This window comes from Podarcis cretensis, assembly GCF_951804945.1.
Source record: "Podarcis cretensis genome assembly, chromosome: 2".
NCBI lineage: Eukaryota > Metazoa > Chordata > Lepidosauria > Squamata > Lacertidae > Podarcis > Podarcis cretensis.
Genome location: NC_137171.1, coordinates 64,384,623 through 64,400,975, shown reverse-complemented (window position 1 = coordinate 64,400,975; position 16,353 = coordinate 64,384,623). Strand labels below are relative to the sequence as shown.

General features: G+C 43.6%; 1 long non-coding RNA gene across 1 annotated transcript in view; it reads right to left on the bottom strand.

Moving 5' to 3' along the window:
* Nucleotides 1-95: 95 nt before the first annotated feature.
* LOC307211618 overlaps nucleotides 96-16,353 on the bottom strand; it is a 33,268-nt gene continuing 17,010 nt past the window's right edge. The window contains exon 3 of the long non-coding RNA XR_013836541.1: nucleotides 96-1,630. This is a non-coding gene — a long non-coding RNA (uncharacterized lncRNA). The remainder of the gene's footprint in view (nucleotides 1,631-16,353) is intronic.

The following is a 16,353-nucleotide window of genomic DNA, read 5'->3' as shown; positions in this document are numbered from 1 at the left end:
CACTGATGTGTACAGCTCAACTACAGGCCACACACGGACTGGTTGTTCGTGCACACGCATTGAACATAACATGTAAGCACCCCTTTTGCACATGATGGTTCTACTCATAGGGAGGTGTGTCATGAATAAACATTTGCATATGGGTTGAGAAAACTCAGGGGAAGTATCTTCCTAATAAGAACATCTTCAGTAGCAACAAATAGTTAGGTCTCATAGGCTGAGAAGTCACTTTTATTTCTTAATGCACTCTGTACATCTTAGTTGTACAAGAATGTTGCCGCAGTGTGAGCGATGAGGAATTTTCTCAAACAACAACAAAAAAGTAGCTGTTTGAAACCACCACGCTATATGAGATCAAAAATGAATCTGTAGCCCTCAGTATATTACTAGTGACCCTCATCTCAGGAGGGTCACTTCCAACCATCTGCCGGGAGCTGAAACTTGTGCCAATGTCTACCGTTTGAAAAAAAGCCATTTATCCTAGATTTGATCATTTGACACATTTAGTAAAAAAGAAAGACATATATCTACAGGTGAGCATGGCACTGAAGTATGGGCTAGAAGATTAATCAGTTCTATGTCGGTCCTGTTGAATAAAGGTGAGATCTTAGGCCCTGGGAGGTTATGTCTTAATGTACAATCTATATTCAGGATTTGAATTGGTTAAACCGTGATTTCTGTAACCCATGAACCCTGGGAACTGTTTTTCTTAGGTGGCTAGAGAATTCAGACATAGAATTCTCTGCTCCTGTACCAAGATATTATTCCCATGACACTTTGGGAGAAGCTGTGATAGTTAAATTAACACAAAATATTTAGTCTGCTTGCAAAGTGCTCCCCTCTTTTTACCCTGCTTTCATTGAACAGACCACAAACTGTTAAGTAAGTTTAAAATGCTTAGCTTAAGAAATATTCCAAAGGTCAGATTCATGCCTTTATCCAAGCAGCAGCAGAGAGAGCTCAGGCAGAATACTCTTGGATAGAAGATATAGAAAGATTGCTTCAAACACATGCTCTAAGCTTGGAGCAAAACTAAGACACCCTTCTTGGTCAGTTGCATGGTGTGGAGAAAGGCTAGGAAGAGAAGGTTCACTTCCTCTCTCATTGGAGAAGAAGGAGCAGGAGCTAGCCGAGTCTAGTAATCCACCTCTATTGTTTTGACCCCTCATGCACTAACTAGTACTCATGCATAGTTATGTTTCACTGCAATTTCCCACAATCTGCTTCCAGGGGATGTGGTGATGGCCAACAACCTGGATGCCTTTAAAAGAGGATTCAATGAGGTTACGTTTATCAATGGCTGCTAGCCGTGATGGCTATGTTCGACCTCCACTGTTAAGAGGCATTTTCCAGGAATCGCAGATGAGTGGACAGGCATCTGGCTGGCCACCATGAGAACATGATGCTGGACTAGGTGGTCCTTTGGCCTGATGCAGCCGGGCTCTTCTGAGGCTCTTATGTTCCACTTCAGTTGTGGCAACAGGAAGCACAACTTTTCTTGCGCTTCCTGCTTTGCCGCTTATGTCATGAAAAGTCACTCCAGGAGGGTGGGCACACACAAACCTTGCAATTCACACAGGGTTTCATCTCATGTTCTCCAGCCTTGGGCTTTCATGCTTGCTAAGCGGCCCTGGAAAGGAAAACAAACCCCAAGTCATAAATACAGGAGATTGGTTATTTTGGGCAGTGCAGAATGCCGAAGCATTAGCTTAAAACTCCCATGACCGCAGGAAACCATGATGCCACTACTAGTTAGTCGAGGGCATAAAACTGTCAGGGCTCATTTCCGCCCAGCGACATCAACTCCAGTTTTCCATGTGTGCTGCAATCTGAACACCAGGGCTTTCCTAGGTGTCTCTGAGGAATCAATTCACTAAGTCTCTGTGAGCTTCCACACTTGAAAGTTGGATCCAAGTAAGTTATACTCAGAGTAGATCTAAGTGTGTCATGTCCATTAGTTTTAATGAGTCTACTCTGAGTAGGACTACCACAGACTATGAACTTGGGGTGGGGTTCGCTAAGTTGTGGGTAAATATATATCACCCTAAAAAAAAAGAATGTATAAGGCTTATATTAAAATGGCTGATTGACACCACAGCACAGCACATCTTTCAGAGACAGAGCAAAACTGAGCCCCAGAGTCCTCATGATTCCTCTCCTTCCTCTAGCTGTAAATCCAATATTCAAAATAATTAACAATTTGCTACCTTTTCATGGTACCCCATCCAAAACTTTTGTCTGAGGTGGCTGCTCCACTTTGCCTAACATTAGGGCCATTCCTGGCATCTCTTCAGCTAAGTACAGGACCCCTTGTTAGAACCACAAAAATTCAACAAGCAGTGAGCCATGAATAAACCATTCAGCCAGAAATGTTTGTGGGATTGTATCAGTGTCCTGAATCAACAAGCTGCTGCATCAGCAACTAAATATTTTGGATGAGGTGATACTGCCTGTATCACTCAGCCATCATGAAGATCATATTATGGTTGCCAATGATATTGTGCCAGGAGCTATCATCTCCAGATACGGTGCAAGCAATGGCACACAACTGAGTGGAGTAGAAGCAAAACAATAGCAGGAAATATGAGACCCACTTATGGATGACTCATCTGTTTTGTAGATATGCAGCCAAAGATGTTGCAGCTGTTATAACTCAAGCTATGTTAGTACAATACTATATGTCTAATATCTGGCAGGCAACAGCAGCAACCAATATTTAGTGCTGTAATAATTGAACTGAATTGTAGGAGAGACAAGACTCACCACTCTTGCTTATAGCTAAACCACACCATGTTTTTCAGCAGTTATGTATCTGCAGAATTAGGATGGGAATTTGTAAGCCTTGGGATGACATCTGCTCCAGAATTAGAAGGGCACAGGTGGTATTCTTCAGCTTGGGGTGTATTTCAACAGCATCAATTCATCATCCATAATATGGCTGGGTTGAGTGCAATGGACCCTTGCAGGAAATTGGCTGGATACTGAGACAGGGCAACATAGCTTGCATATTTGCAACATAGCTTGCATATCAACAACCCTCATTTCAGTATGTTTATCATTCTGAGGCTCTACAAATCAAAAGCGTTTAGCTCTCGACGGAGCTGATATCATGTGAGTGATAAGCTGAGCAGAGTGAAATTAAGCCATGTTCACTGGTAGGACTGAGATTTGCCTGCCATTCTGTTCTGTTTTTAAGGGCGATTTTGGTCCCCTTTGCAGCTGAGTGGTCCTAAGATGCAGTCAATGGTTCTCAAAGGGGGTTTCTGTCCCTCAGACCACTCAAAAATTGCTGGTGGTCTCAGAGGATCACTCCCTGCCAGACACACACATATCAATGCATGTTTTAACAACCTCTTTTCTTCAGAGGCAACATCCTCATAATCAAAGCAGGGCTGCATTGTGGAAATCACAGGCCAAAGACCACTTTTTTGTGAATGTTTCAGGTCCTAGGCCAGGCCCTTGGTCAAAAGGAGCCTCAATCGCAATAATCTGAAAAAGCATCAAACGCAGGGTCAAGTAGAGATATTCTTGACTATGCACTAGACTATCTGAATGGAGCGCACAGATTACCATTTATTTGAGAACCTCCAATAAAGACAATATAGGTCGACTTAATTTGATTATTGATGTGACATATAATATCCATTTTGATTTAGGAGTTAACCCGATTCCTGAGCACCTATGCATGCATGCTAAATAACATCTAAAGCAGAACAAGGTCCATATGTTCTTTCCCCTCTTGATCTGAATAAAAATTTGTGGGACACTATTGAAGAGCTAATGCTAGTAAGGAGCTCTTCTGTTTACCAGACCTCAAATTACATGAGGGGGCAGAGGAAGCCCACTTCCCTTCTAAGCTATTGGGTGGTATCCAAGGTTAGTCATACTCAGAGAAGACCCACTGAAACCAGTGGACTAACTTAAGTCCATTCATTTCAACAGATCTGCTTTGAGGGTGACTTAATTGGATACCACCCAAGGCTTTTAGAAGGCTATGAGGCACAATTCGGTTAAATTGGGGGGGGGGCAAGTCAGAGGATGTTCATTTTATGAAAAGTCATACTTTTAGCCCTGCTGTTTGCACAAGCATTCATCTTTTGTTATTACATGTAACCTACTTTCAGGTAAGGTATAGCCCACAGAGATAAGGCGTTATATGTTAAAACAAAGAAATAAAGAGATGCCATTACAAAGTTCATTAGAAAAGGCAAACACAAAAGAAAGGCGTGGATTGACATGGAACAGCACACTCAAACGGGCGCAGTGAACGGGTCTTAGACGCTACACATTGAAGTCTGGTGTAGTAGCAAGGCCACTTGCTAGTTCAGGTTGCTGGGCAATGTTGGAACCCAGCTAGAGACCATCTCGGTTTCCTGTTGCTTTTCCTTGGGCCATAGCAGCCGTCCTCAGTTCCACCTCAAGAAACCCCTCAGAGGCTTCCATCTGGGTCCACGATAGTTCAATCGTGCCGTCATGGGTTCTCTCCAGTTTAAAAACTGGCATGGATGTTGAGGAAGGTCACAAAGAAAAACAAAGCAGGATAGGAGATCTGTCCCTTCCTCTCCCTCCATGCACACTCCCACTGCGGACTGAGGAATGGAGGAAAGGAAATGCAGACAATGGATGAGAGCGATCACATAACCTGCTCACCAGTTGCTCCCTCACATCCTAGGGCTCCCTCCCTATCTCCATCAGCAGTCAGAACAAGGGCAGCATTCCATCCGATTGAGCACAGTCTGCATCTCTCCCAGAGTCCAAGCTAATAACAGCCTACCAGACAGGCTCCTTCCCTCACTCCACACACCCACCCCGCCAGTCGATGAAAACCTTGCCAGGCATCTGCACCCCACTCCCTCCCTCCTTCCTTGGCTGCTCCTGGGTCGGCCTGCCTCTGAGAGAGAAAATGGGAGAAGCAAGCAGCAGCTTGGGAGGAAGCTGCAGAGGTCCCCCTGGTGGATTGAGGAGGAAAAGGTTCTGAATGAGAGCCAGGTGTAATTTTGCTGGGCCAGAGGGAGGCAATTTCAGCTTGATGACAATTGCTTTAACAGTTGGAGTGAACATGGACATTGTGAGGTTGGCGGGGCAGAAAATCAGGAAGAGAAGGGGGAGAGAGAAAGAAAGAGGGCAGCGATTTTTAACTTTTTGCTTAGTGCATTTGCAGAGCTCCTCAACCTATCCTCACAACACTGACACAAATACTCTGCAAATGCACTAAGCAAGAGTTAAAAATCGCTGCCCCCTTTCTTTCTCCCTCCCCCTTCTCTTCCCGATTCTCTCCCCCGCCGACCTCACAATGTCTATGACAACAGCGTCTCTCACGCTGAATGCAACTGACCTGTAGAAAGGACTCTTAACTATGAAAACCCTTTAATAAAAATAACTTTTAAAAAAACAACAGTTTGGATGAATGTCCACACCAAGCAACTTCTCCGAAAATGCCAGTTGCATAGATTTTTCAGTTCTGACTTTTTTTCCGGTCTCATCATTGTAATTGTTGATTAGCAACAACGGTTTGGTAATAATTCAGCAACACTTGAAACAAAAAACCAAAACACTGTGATTTGTATTGGGTGCGTGATACACCACAAAATAGTTGTAACTGTGGATATTACACTGTGTCTGCACAGTCAAGAATGGTATCCCTACTGAGCTGCGATAGCAGAATCTTGGATTAGACAGGGACCTCCAAAATCATCCAGCCCAGCCCCCTGCTGAAATCCTCTGCCACAGCATCCCTGATAGGTAACCATCCAACCTTTATTGAAATACCTCTGTCTCAGTGCCATGCATTCCTGATTTAAGAGGTGCAAGAGGCACCACAAGCCTAACTTCCTCTCACATTGGCAGTTTAAACTAGGAACTTTGCAGTTCACAGTCACCTGATTTGCTGTGCACAAATCTGAACCATGAATCTGTATAATACCAAGTATGACCGCAGTGGTTCATTTCTTCCAGCCTTGTCTGCTGTGATTGATAGTGACTTTCTAGGTCTCCCATGATTTGCTATCCTTTTAGCTGGTGATGCCAGAGCTTGAATATTGGACCTTCGGCATGCAAAGCCGTGGCTCCTCCCTAATCTCAGAAGGGGAGTAATGCAGCAGTTTTGCCTTTTCGTCCAAGATGGCCACAAGATGTCAGTAAACAGCTAAAAATGCACCTAATGAAGTGGGCTTCAGTCCATAAAATCTCACGCCGCAATAAAAGTGCTCATCTTGGAGCCACAAGACTCTGTGTTGTTTTTACATTAGCACGTGATGCACTTGTTCTGATAAATGGACTTTTTAAAGTTTTATGTGCTCTGATTGGCTCTGTTAAGGTCACAGACCACGTTGCCTACATCAGTGTTCCAAGATGCAATTTGAAAATTGTTTCTGTTATAATGTATTGGGGGGGGGGGGGAATCCCACACAAAGAGAGCAGCCAACATCTGAAAAGCAAATAAGTTCTGTATTATGGTGATCTTCTCTTTTAGATGTGAACTCAGGTCCTATCTTCACTATACAGTCATACCTCGGGAAGAATACGCTTCAGGTTGAGCATTTTCGGGTTGTGCTCTGCGGCAGCCCGGAAGGAATGGAATGCGTTACTTCCAGGTTTCGCTTCTCACGCATGCGCAGACGCTAAAAATCAAGTCATGTACATGCACGGAAGTGGTGAAACACGACTCGCGCACATGCAGAATTGCAGTCGTGTGTTACGTTCGCTTCAGGATGTGAACGGGGCTCCAGAACGGATCCTGTTTGCATCCAAAGATACCACTGTACCTTTAAAGTGGTATCATATCACTTTAAACAGCCTTGGCTTTTCCAAAAATAATGCTGGGAACCATAGGGCACTGAGAATTGTTAGGAGACCTCTATTCCTTTCACAGATCTACAGAATGGTTTAACAGTCAATCCCTCTTCCCAGGGAACTCTGGGAATTATGGTCCAATTTCTGGCATCTCTAGTGAAGACTCCTGTTTGAAAGCCTCAAGAGCCACTACCAGTGCAGTCAGTATTGACCTCGATCGGCCAGTGACTGCTTCCTATTAAACATAGGGATGCGGGTGGCACTGTGATCTAAGCCACTGTGCCTCTTGGGCTTGCCAATTGGAAGCTTGGTGGTTTGAATCCCCGCGACAGGGTGAGCTCCCTCTTGCTCTGTCCCAGCTCCTGCCAACCTAGCAGTTCGAAAGCACGCCAGTAGATAAATAGGTACTGCTGTAGTGGGAAGGTAAACGGCATTTCCATGCACTCTTCCATCACAATGTTGCACCAAAAGCGGTTTAGTCCTGCTTGCCCCATGACCTGGAAAGCTGTCTGTGAACAAATGCCAGCTCCCTCAACCTGAAAGCGAGATGAGCGTCCCATAGTCACCTTTGACTGGACTCCTTCACCTTTACTTTTACCTATTAAACACAATAACCTCAGTTCTTTGTCTTTGTGTATACTTCATGTACAGTTTGTTAAATAAAGCCTAAAGGCAGATGAAAGGTAACTCAGAACAGAAGGGACATAGATGAGGAAAGGAGGAGCAGAATAGAAAGAGAACACTAGTGGAGCAAAAAACTGGAGCTGGAGTAAATGGCAACATATACACAGCCTGTAGATGCATTCCTAGCTGCCACTGAAAATTCCTCCTTCTGAAACCCAAAGATTATAATAGCATATGAAGGAGAAAATGCTAATGCCTTTTCAGGCTGACATGGTGCCTGGCACAGCAAATCCTCCTTTCCTCCAACATGTGGAAGACAAAGGCAGGAGGTGTGCAGCCAGGCATTCCACCCCATTTGTACCTTGATTTTATGGGACGAATTTCACATCTCAAGGGCAAAGTGCAAAGGCCATCTTCTCAGACTTCGAGTAACGGCAGTGCATTGTGTTACATTGTCCCAGATTTCCTTCTGATGCGCTGTGGGAATCACCAGACTCATTCAGATGCCTTGATCACGAACGGCCCTCACACAGAGAATGGAAACTCTGAAGGCAAATATGCTCTTGCCACTGTGTTTTATGCAGCCTTCAACATAAGGATCAGGAAAACTAACAAAGGAAAGACAAAAGTTAACAGAAGGCAGGTGTAGGTTGTTTGAGGCCTGGGTGTGTTGAAGGGTGTGGAATTTGTGTGAGTGGAAGTGTGTTGAGTGAGTGGAATCTATTTGATGGGTTTTGAGGTTTTATCAGGGCGCTTTGATAGTATAGGGGAGCTGGAGAAAGAGAATGGTTGCAACTGTCAAGAGCAGGTTTCATTGTTTACTAGCATTTTGAGAGTTAATTTTATTGCCCCCTATTATGATCTAATGAATTACGGGATGCTTTTTTATAGAATAATAGAATTGTAGAATTGGAAGGTACCACAAGGATCGTCTAGTTGGACCCCCTGCCATGCAGGAATCTTTTACCCAAAGTGGGTCTCAAACCCTTGACCCTGGGTTTAAAAGTCTCATGCTCTACAGACTGAGCTACTGCGTCAGTATGTTTGATAAAACTCATTCATTGGAGGTTGTTAAGCAGAGGTCAGGTGGCCATCTGTCATGGATGCTTTAGATGAGATTCCTACATGACCCTCAGGGTCCCTTCCAACCCTACAAATCTATGATTCTATGACAGAGCATCTCTTTTACGTGAAGAATGTCCTTGGTTCAATCTCCAGAAGACGGCTAGCCAGCCAGCTAGATGGACCCATGGTCTGATTCCCTTGCCGCTATCTGCTTTATCATTCCATATACAGTAATGTAAAGGTAAAGGGACCCCTGACCATTATGTCCAGTCATGACCGACTCTGGGGTTGCAGTACTCATCTCGCTTTATTGGCGAGGGAGCCGGCGTACAACTTCCAGGTCATGTGGCCAGAATGACTAAGCCTCTTCTGACGAACCAGAGCAGCGCACGGAAACGCCATTTACCTTCCCACCAGAGCGGTACCTATTTATCTACTTGCACTTTGACGTGCTTTCGAACTGCTAGGTTGGCAGGAGCTGGGACCGAGCAACAGGAGCTCCCCCCGTCGCGGGGATTCAAACCGCCGACCTTCTGATCAGCAAGCCCTAGGCTCTGAGGTTTAACCCACAGCGCCACCAGTGTCCCTTCCACATACAGTAGTGTGTTATTTAATTTTGCTGCTGGGTTTCCTTTGATTTGCAACCTTTTTGGATGAAACACAGCTGGTGAGATTGAGCTTATTGATTGGTTGAGTGATATATGGGTTCAAAAGGAGTGTAGACAAGTTCACAGAGGAGAAATATATTCATGGCTTTTAATCATGTACAAAAGCAGGTGGCATTGCATAACCATTAGTTGGAGAGCAACAGAAGGAAAGAGATGTTGCCCTTGTGTCCTGGAGGCAGGACACTCTGAGAAATGGGATGCTGGATTAGACAGGCCTTAGCAGAGTAGAGCACCGCTAGATCAGGCCAAGGGCCCATCTAGTTCAGCATTCTGTTCTCACTGTTGCCAACTAGATGCTCCTAGGAAGCCTGCAAGCATGACCTGAGCATGACATGCTCTTGGGATTCTCAGCAACTGGTGTTCAGGGGCAGACTGCCTCCAGCAGCCACGGGAGGAGGGCAGGGAGGGGCAACAAGACAAAGAATACTGCATGCGGCTGCAACTTAAGTTGACAGAATATGCACAACTTGTGGACATAAAATATAGAATAAGAGAACAAGAAGAATATACGTTTAAAGAAGATTGGAAAATGTTTATTCACCATATGGGAAATAATGGTGTACAGCTGAACGCGCTGGCAGCATTAAGATTAAGTCAACAGCGTAAATAGGTTTTGATGGATGCAATAATGGAATACTGAATGGTATAGTTTTTGTAAAATATGCAGGGATTAATGATATGTAAAATGAACCATGGGAAGAGATGAAGGGAAGTGACTGATATCTTAAGGATATAAAATGAGCATTTTAAATTGTAAAACAGAATATTTAATAAAAATTGTGTGTGTACTTTTGTCCATTTACTGTATTTATGTTTCCTGCTTTGAACTATAAAATGGTGATTTTCTTGAATCAAAATGAGAGTACCCCTAAACATTTTTTAAAGGAAAAAAGCACTCTGCATGTGTGTTTGTGTGTGTGTGTGTGTGTGTGTGTGTGCGCGCGCGCGCGCGCGCACATGTGCTGCATGTGGCTGGTTATTTTGCAGCATTAAAGCCAGGGTTTAAACAGGCAGCAAGCAGTTGTGTGTTCCGAGCAGTTGCAATGCTTAGTATCAGGGTGGGAGTGAGGTGCTGAGTAGAATATGACTGGATGAAGTGAACATACAGCAATACAGGATGAGCACCCTCCATTCCCCACACTGGGTGGATACCCAACCCTCATAGTTCTGAACTTCAAGGTGAAACTGCCACTATACGAGGTGTAATCTCTCAGTTGGTTAATACGCACATGCCTGCACAAACACACATATATAGCACTAAACTCTAAGCTGCTCTTGGAGTACAAAAGATCTAGCACAGGGCAAGCTACGACTGTGGCTGGCTTTCTCGCTGTCTCGCCTCTGGCTGCACCTTTAACATGTGTGGGCACAACCTTAAAGAATCTGCAGAACACAAGCAGCTGCTGAGTCCCACGTTGGAAGAGAGGGCACACTAAGGACCTATGAAGAGCCTGCTGGATCAGGCCAGTGTCCCCTCTACTGGCCTCCCAGATGCCTGGGGGACACCTGCAAGCAGGATTCGAACAAAAGAGCACTCTCCACTCCCTTGGTTCCTACTTTCAATAGAAGGGCTGAAAACTATGAACCTGTCCTCCCCTAGGAGTAGGGATGAGGGGTAAATTCATTTTAATTCACATTTAAAGCCAAATGTATTCAATGTGCACTTTCTGAAATAATGTGAGAAAGAGCCATCCTTTTGAAATTCACACTGATCCGAATTTCGTGATGCAGTTGCTTACAAAAAGGCATACATTGGGTAGAAGTGTGCATAAAAATGAATATATTAGCAACAATAACATACAGAAATGCATTATATTAGGAGAAACCGCTTGCAAAATTGCGTACATTCGTCAAAACTGCGTACAGAAAAGGGTTTATTGGGAGACATTTGCGCTAAAATGCAGGAGGATTTTTTTAAAAAAGTGAAATTTGCAGGGTGCTGCAGAAATGCGGAAAACCAAATTTAAGTTTGGAAAAATGAAAACTGAAAGAACCAAAATTGGTAGATTCTTCCCTCCCTCCCTGGGAGTAAGACACCCTTACTTCTGTGGCACAGGGTGGCAGTGGAAGCATCTCAAGCCTTTTGCCTAGAGCTAGGCCACTTCTAAAAAGGCAAGGACCAACATGCAGGAGTGATTCTTTTAATGCCTTTTTAAAAATGGAGCTATGAAGGAGGCAAGGGTCACCAATTTCAAAAAGGTGGAGGAGGAAGAAGAAGAAAAAGAAAAAGAGGGAAGGGAGTCATTGGAACGATTAGAACTCAAGCAAAACTTGGTCTATTAATGTGTCAGAAACCGTTTACCAGCCCTGAGTAAATAGCAATAATAATGTCATAATGTAAATAATGTCATAAGCTGCTGTGACTGTTTTAAAGATGTTGACTCTTTTTCATTCTTTCAAAATGTTACAGCAAAACATTTCCTTTCATTCCTTGTTTACCCACACCATAAATACATGCAAAACACACAAGTTTTCATTCCTCCTTGTTTTCTAACAAGTTCCCTCTTGTTTGTTTGTTTCTTAAGCCAGCCGAAAATGTTCTTGTTCCCATGCTTTCTAATTTGTTGAGATTTTGTTGCATCTCATCCTCTGCCCCTTCAACAGTCAAATGATGATTGAGCAGCTCTTGCAGACATGACTCCACCTGCTTCAAATTTTTGCCTCAAAAGCTATTATTATTATTAATAATATTATTATGACTATTACCATCTAGTTTTATTTCAGAGTCAACCAACATGGCACCCTCCAGAGGTGCTAGATCACAACTCCCAGCAACCCTGACCATTGGCCATGCTAGCTGGGGCTCTTGGGAGTTGTAGTCCAAAACCTCTGGAGGGCACCACTTTGGCTATCCCTGTTCTGCGTATCTCGTGCTTTACAGAGAACAGGTCTGGCAAGTCCTTACCCCAAGGGAACCAATTTTTAAAAAGACATGAGGGAAAGAGTAGAGGAACTAGAGGCGGGGGAAAGATGCTATTATTTCAGGTAAACATACATAGTTACAATAGGTTAGGTGTGGGGAAACTGAGGTCTTCCACCTGTTGTTGGACTACAACTGCTGTCAGTAAGGCCTATGACAGGCATAGGCAAATTCGGCCCTCCAGAGGTTTTGGGACTACAACTCCCATCATTCCTAGCTAACAGGACCAGTGGTCAGGGATGATGGGAGTTGTAGTCCCAAAACATCTGGAGGGCTGAGTTTGCCTATGCCTGGTCTATGAGTAATCAGGGATGATGGGAATTGTAGTACAGCAGCACTTGGAGGGTCACAGGTCCCTCATCTCTTCAGTAGAGTATTAGCACCTGGGAGTTGTTCCAGAGGAGAGATGTTCATATGATTAAATCATGTCTGACATTTTAAAAAAAACACCCTCTTTATATCTTGCTGTTCTTTCCTATTAAACGAACAAAACCATACTGAACATGGTTGTTGAAGGACAATACCACTGATAGGCTCCTAAGGAACACACCTGTTTGAAGAAGATGTCCCACCAGCGTTGCGGCTAAAGAAAAATCTGAACTCTGGTATGGATAACTGGGAATAGCTCGTTTGTATGCAAGAATGTGTGTCATTGTTTAATTATACATGTCCTATAAAAATCTCTGGGGGGAGCTCTTCACAAACAGAGGCAAGCCAGTAACAGAATCCTTCAGATATGCTGAAGACGGACTCCTTCTGTTGCATTTCCATCCATTTATCTGCAAACACAAGATTTCAGAAAAAGAAGTGAGGACTTCCCCTTCTCCTCTGATGCCATTTTAAAATACATAGGCATATTTATTAATAGTAGGGTCTCTTAAAACCCATGGGGATTTTCACATAAAGGCATTTCACTTGGGTTGTAAGAAGAGCCTTGATCATTCTAACCCTCAAACTACAATCACCGAACATATTGAAGTAAGATGAGTTGATGCATTCTGCCCTGTCCTGATCTCTTCTGTGCACTGAACATTCTGTGGAAGGCATGAATGGACTTTTACATGCATGCAACTATATGCAACTTCTTCCACTTATCAGGAGCTTTGCACCATCACGGTTCCAAATTGCACTTACAAAGCAAAGGATTGTGTCCATGTGCAGCTCCATTCACACCTTTGGTTAGATGCATGGGAAGGGGGCCAGGAAACACAGGCAGTTGCCTTATACTGTGCCAGCCCCTTGGTCCATCTAGCTCAGTATCATCTATTCTGTCCAGGGTTCAGACAGGCAACATTCCCAGTCCTACCTGGAGATGCCAGGGATTGAACCTGCAACCTTCTGTGTGCAAAGCAGATGCTTTGCCACTGAGCCATGGCCTTTCCAACCCAAACTCCCTTCACTCCTAACCTTTATGCACCCTGAAGCAAAGAGCAGAATTCAGGTCTTGCTCTTATAGGGGGAAAAAACAACATGTTTTGGGTGTGTCATTGGGTTGAATGCCACACCCGTAATATTAAATACTGATTAAATCACCACAATGATTAAATACAGGTGTTTAAAGATCAACTGGGTAGTTGTTTCTCCGGTCCAAATTTCACCCGTGCAGAGCAACTTTTCTTGTCTTAAACAAAAAAGTCAGCGGGACTCTGCTGCACACATTTGTATATAATATGTCATTATGCCCTCAGACACAGCCGCCATGCTGTGATATACCAGGATGTTACTTTCAAAACTCATTTTTTACAAAGCTCATTTCCTTTCTGTCTTCTTGTACCAGCAGTTTTGCAGGCTTCTGCACCATCTGCTAATTTAATTTATGGTTCCAGAATAATAGATGTGTAAGAGTCTGTATTACTTTGCAGTGCATTTTATTGTGTTTTTAATATTTTGTTGGGAGCAGCCCAGAATGACTGGAGAAACCCAGTAAGATGGGCAGGATATAAATAATAAAGTAAAGAAAAGTAAACTCATCATCATCATCATCATCATCACAAGTGGTCATCTCCCATGAACAACACAATGCTGCTTAACAGAAGTTACAGAATTCAACAAACCAGCTTCAGTGAGCAGCGATGGTTTGTGTTTGCATGGTCAATGGTTTGCCATGAATGCAGATTTCTCTCCTCATCACCCCATCAAGATCATTGACTTAGCATTACGTTGCAGCTAAGGTTGATGGTTTGTTTCACTGAAATAAATCAATGACTGGTAATCCAAGAACAATTATTGGCTTCATGCAACGGTTTGTTTGGAATGAAACAAACCACCATCTCCAGTTCAGACATAGCACCAAGCAAAGCCTCATGGTTTGTTGCTCCTGCTCTCTAGCAGGGAGGATTAAAGCAGGAACAATCTGTATGATAAACTATTAACCATGGTTTACCATCGTTTGTGAATGCAGCAGACTGACTGAGTTTGTACTCTATTATGCAAATTTACTTGAAACCCCCCCCCTCTGTTTTCAAGAGGACTTATTTACCAGTAAAGGTATGAAGGAGTGCAGACTTTAATGCACAAGAGGACTGTGGAATGTAGCCTATAAACAACTTTTGAAGAATCACCTGTGGAGAACCTCTTGTTTCCAGAGGTTCAAAGAGCAGCACAAGGCTCTTTGCAAAAGAGCTTTCAAACAGCCCTCCCACTCTGCTGTGCCTGTGCATGCAAGGGACCAGGTGCATATAGCCAAACTGAGCAGGATTGAACCCTGGTGAGCAGAGGGTTCAGTCCTGCTGGCTGCAGGGGTTTATTACTCTAGCACATTTTCCCAGGGAACAGGTTGGTGAAGAAGATCCCAGGCAAATTGAGCCACAAGCTTTAGTTGAAATCAACCAGTGTGCAGCTATAAACGGTCTGGTACATAGAAGAAAATATATTTGGGATGTCCGAGTACATAACTAAGTCTCACATTCCATTGATTAAGATTAAGTAGAGAGGGAGAAATATAAAAAGTTAGACAATGGACTTTTTTAAAAAGACTCTAAAAAAAGACTACCCCAGACAGTCTTGTAATGAGGCTTCACATCTGTGTGCAGTTGCATGGACCACTCATGAGTTTACAGATGCTGATCACTGGAATGTTGGAAGATTCAGGATGGATAAAATAAAGTCTTTTTTCATGCAGCACATGGTCAAATGACAGAACTCTCTCCCACAGGAGGCAATGATGCAAGTGACAAGAGGTCATGTGAGCAGGGGTGCTTCACCACATGGGACCATTGTATATGCCCAGACACCACCAGAGTAATAAATAAATAAATAAAGACCTGCCATGGTATACGCCTTCTGTGCAAGCTTTTTCCTACATGGATGCAAGAAATGTGTCTGGTGTGAAGCAACCCTGAATGTTTCCATCTGGAAGATCTCATTTTTGGGTGGGGAGTGCAAGTCTCAGAGAGCAAACGCAGCTCTGAGGGTTTTCTTTGATCTGGATTAAGTCTACGCACACCAAGTCGATGCCTGTATGCCAGGTTGAGGATTAGTGGCAGTATTTCAGCTTTCATCCAGGTAGATTAATTCTGATCTTGCCGGTCTCAGCTTTTATTTAAAACATTTGAAATCATACATTTGAGGTTAACTGTATTTGTCTTTGGGAAGGTTTTTTTTTAAGGTTTTGGCTGGAGTAGGACCAAAACATTGGGTTGCAGCCAATGGCAGTCGTACATAGAGTCGTGTTCATTAACTCCAATGGGCCTACTCCAAGTAGGACTAGCATTGAATATACCCCATTATATTATTTGGCTGTCTTCCTAAACAGACTTGTTTCTCTCCAGCCTGCACAGATGTCAGCATGGCTTCCTGTCAGTACCATTTTTCCAGCCTAAGCAATATCGGGGTGTGCATTGGCTCTGTGCGGGCTCCAAATTATGAGGCAAATTGGTGAAGGTTCTCCAGTTCTGAAGTCAGAGTACACCAATAACAAGATCAGGAACAGCTTACCGGTAAGCTCATGCGTAGCTCTGTGGCTTCAGTTGTCCAAGAATTTTCACTGTCACCTGCTTTTGAGTCCTCTGCTCTGAAAATAAACCAGTAAGTATGGGGAAATGATTGGTGTATGAGCAAGGGAAGAGAGGGAATCCTTCATTTTGATAGACAGCTCTCAATCACAGTGTTTTATTTTCTTCAGGGCACTTCAATTACAGAGATTTGGGGAAGGTATTAAAAACGGTTTTTGTTTTTCATGCAGATCCATGCCTTCTCAAGCAGAGGGCCTTCTCGGTACTATCGCCCTCCCATCAGTTGTCAAGGAAATAAACAACTATCTGAGTTTTAGAAGACATCTGAAGG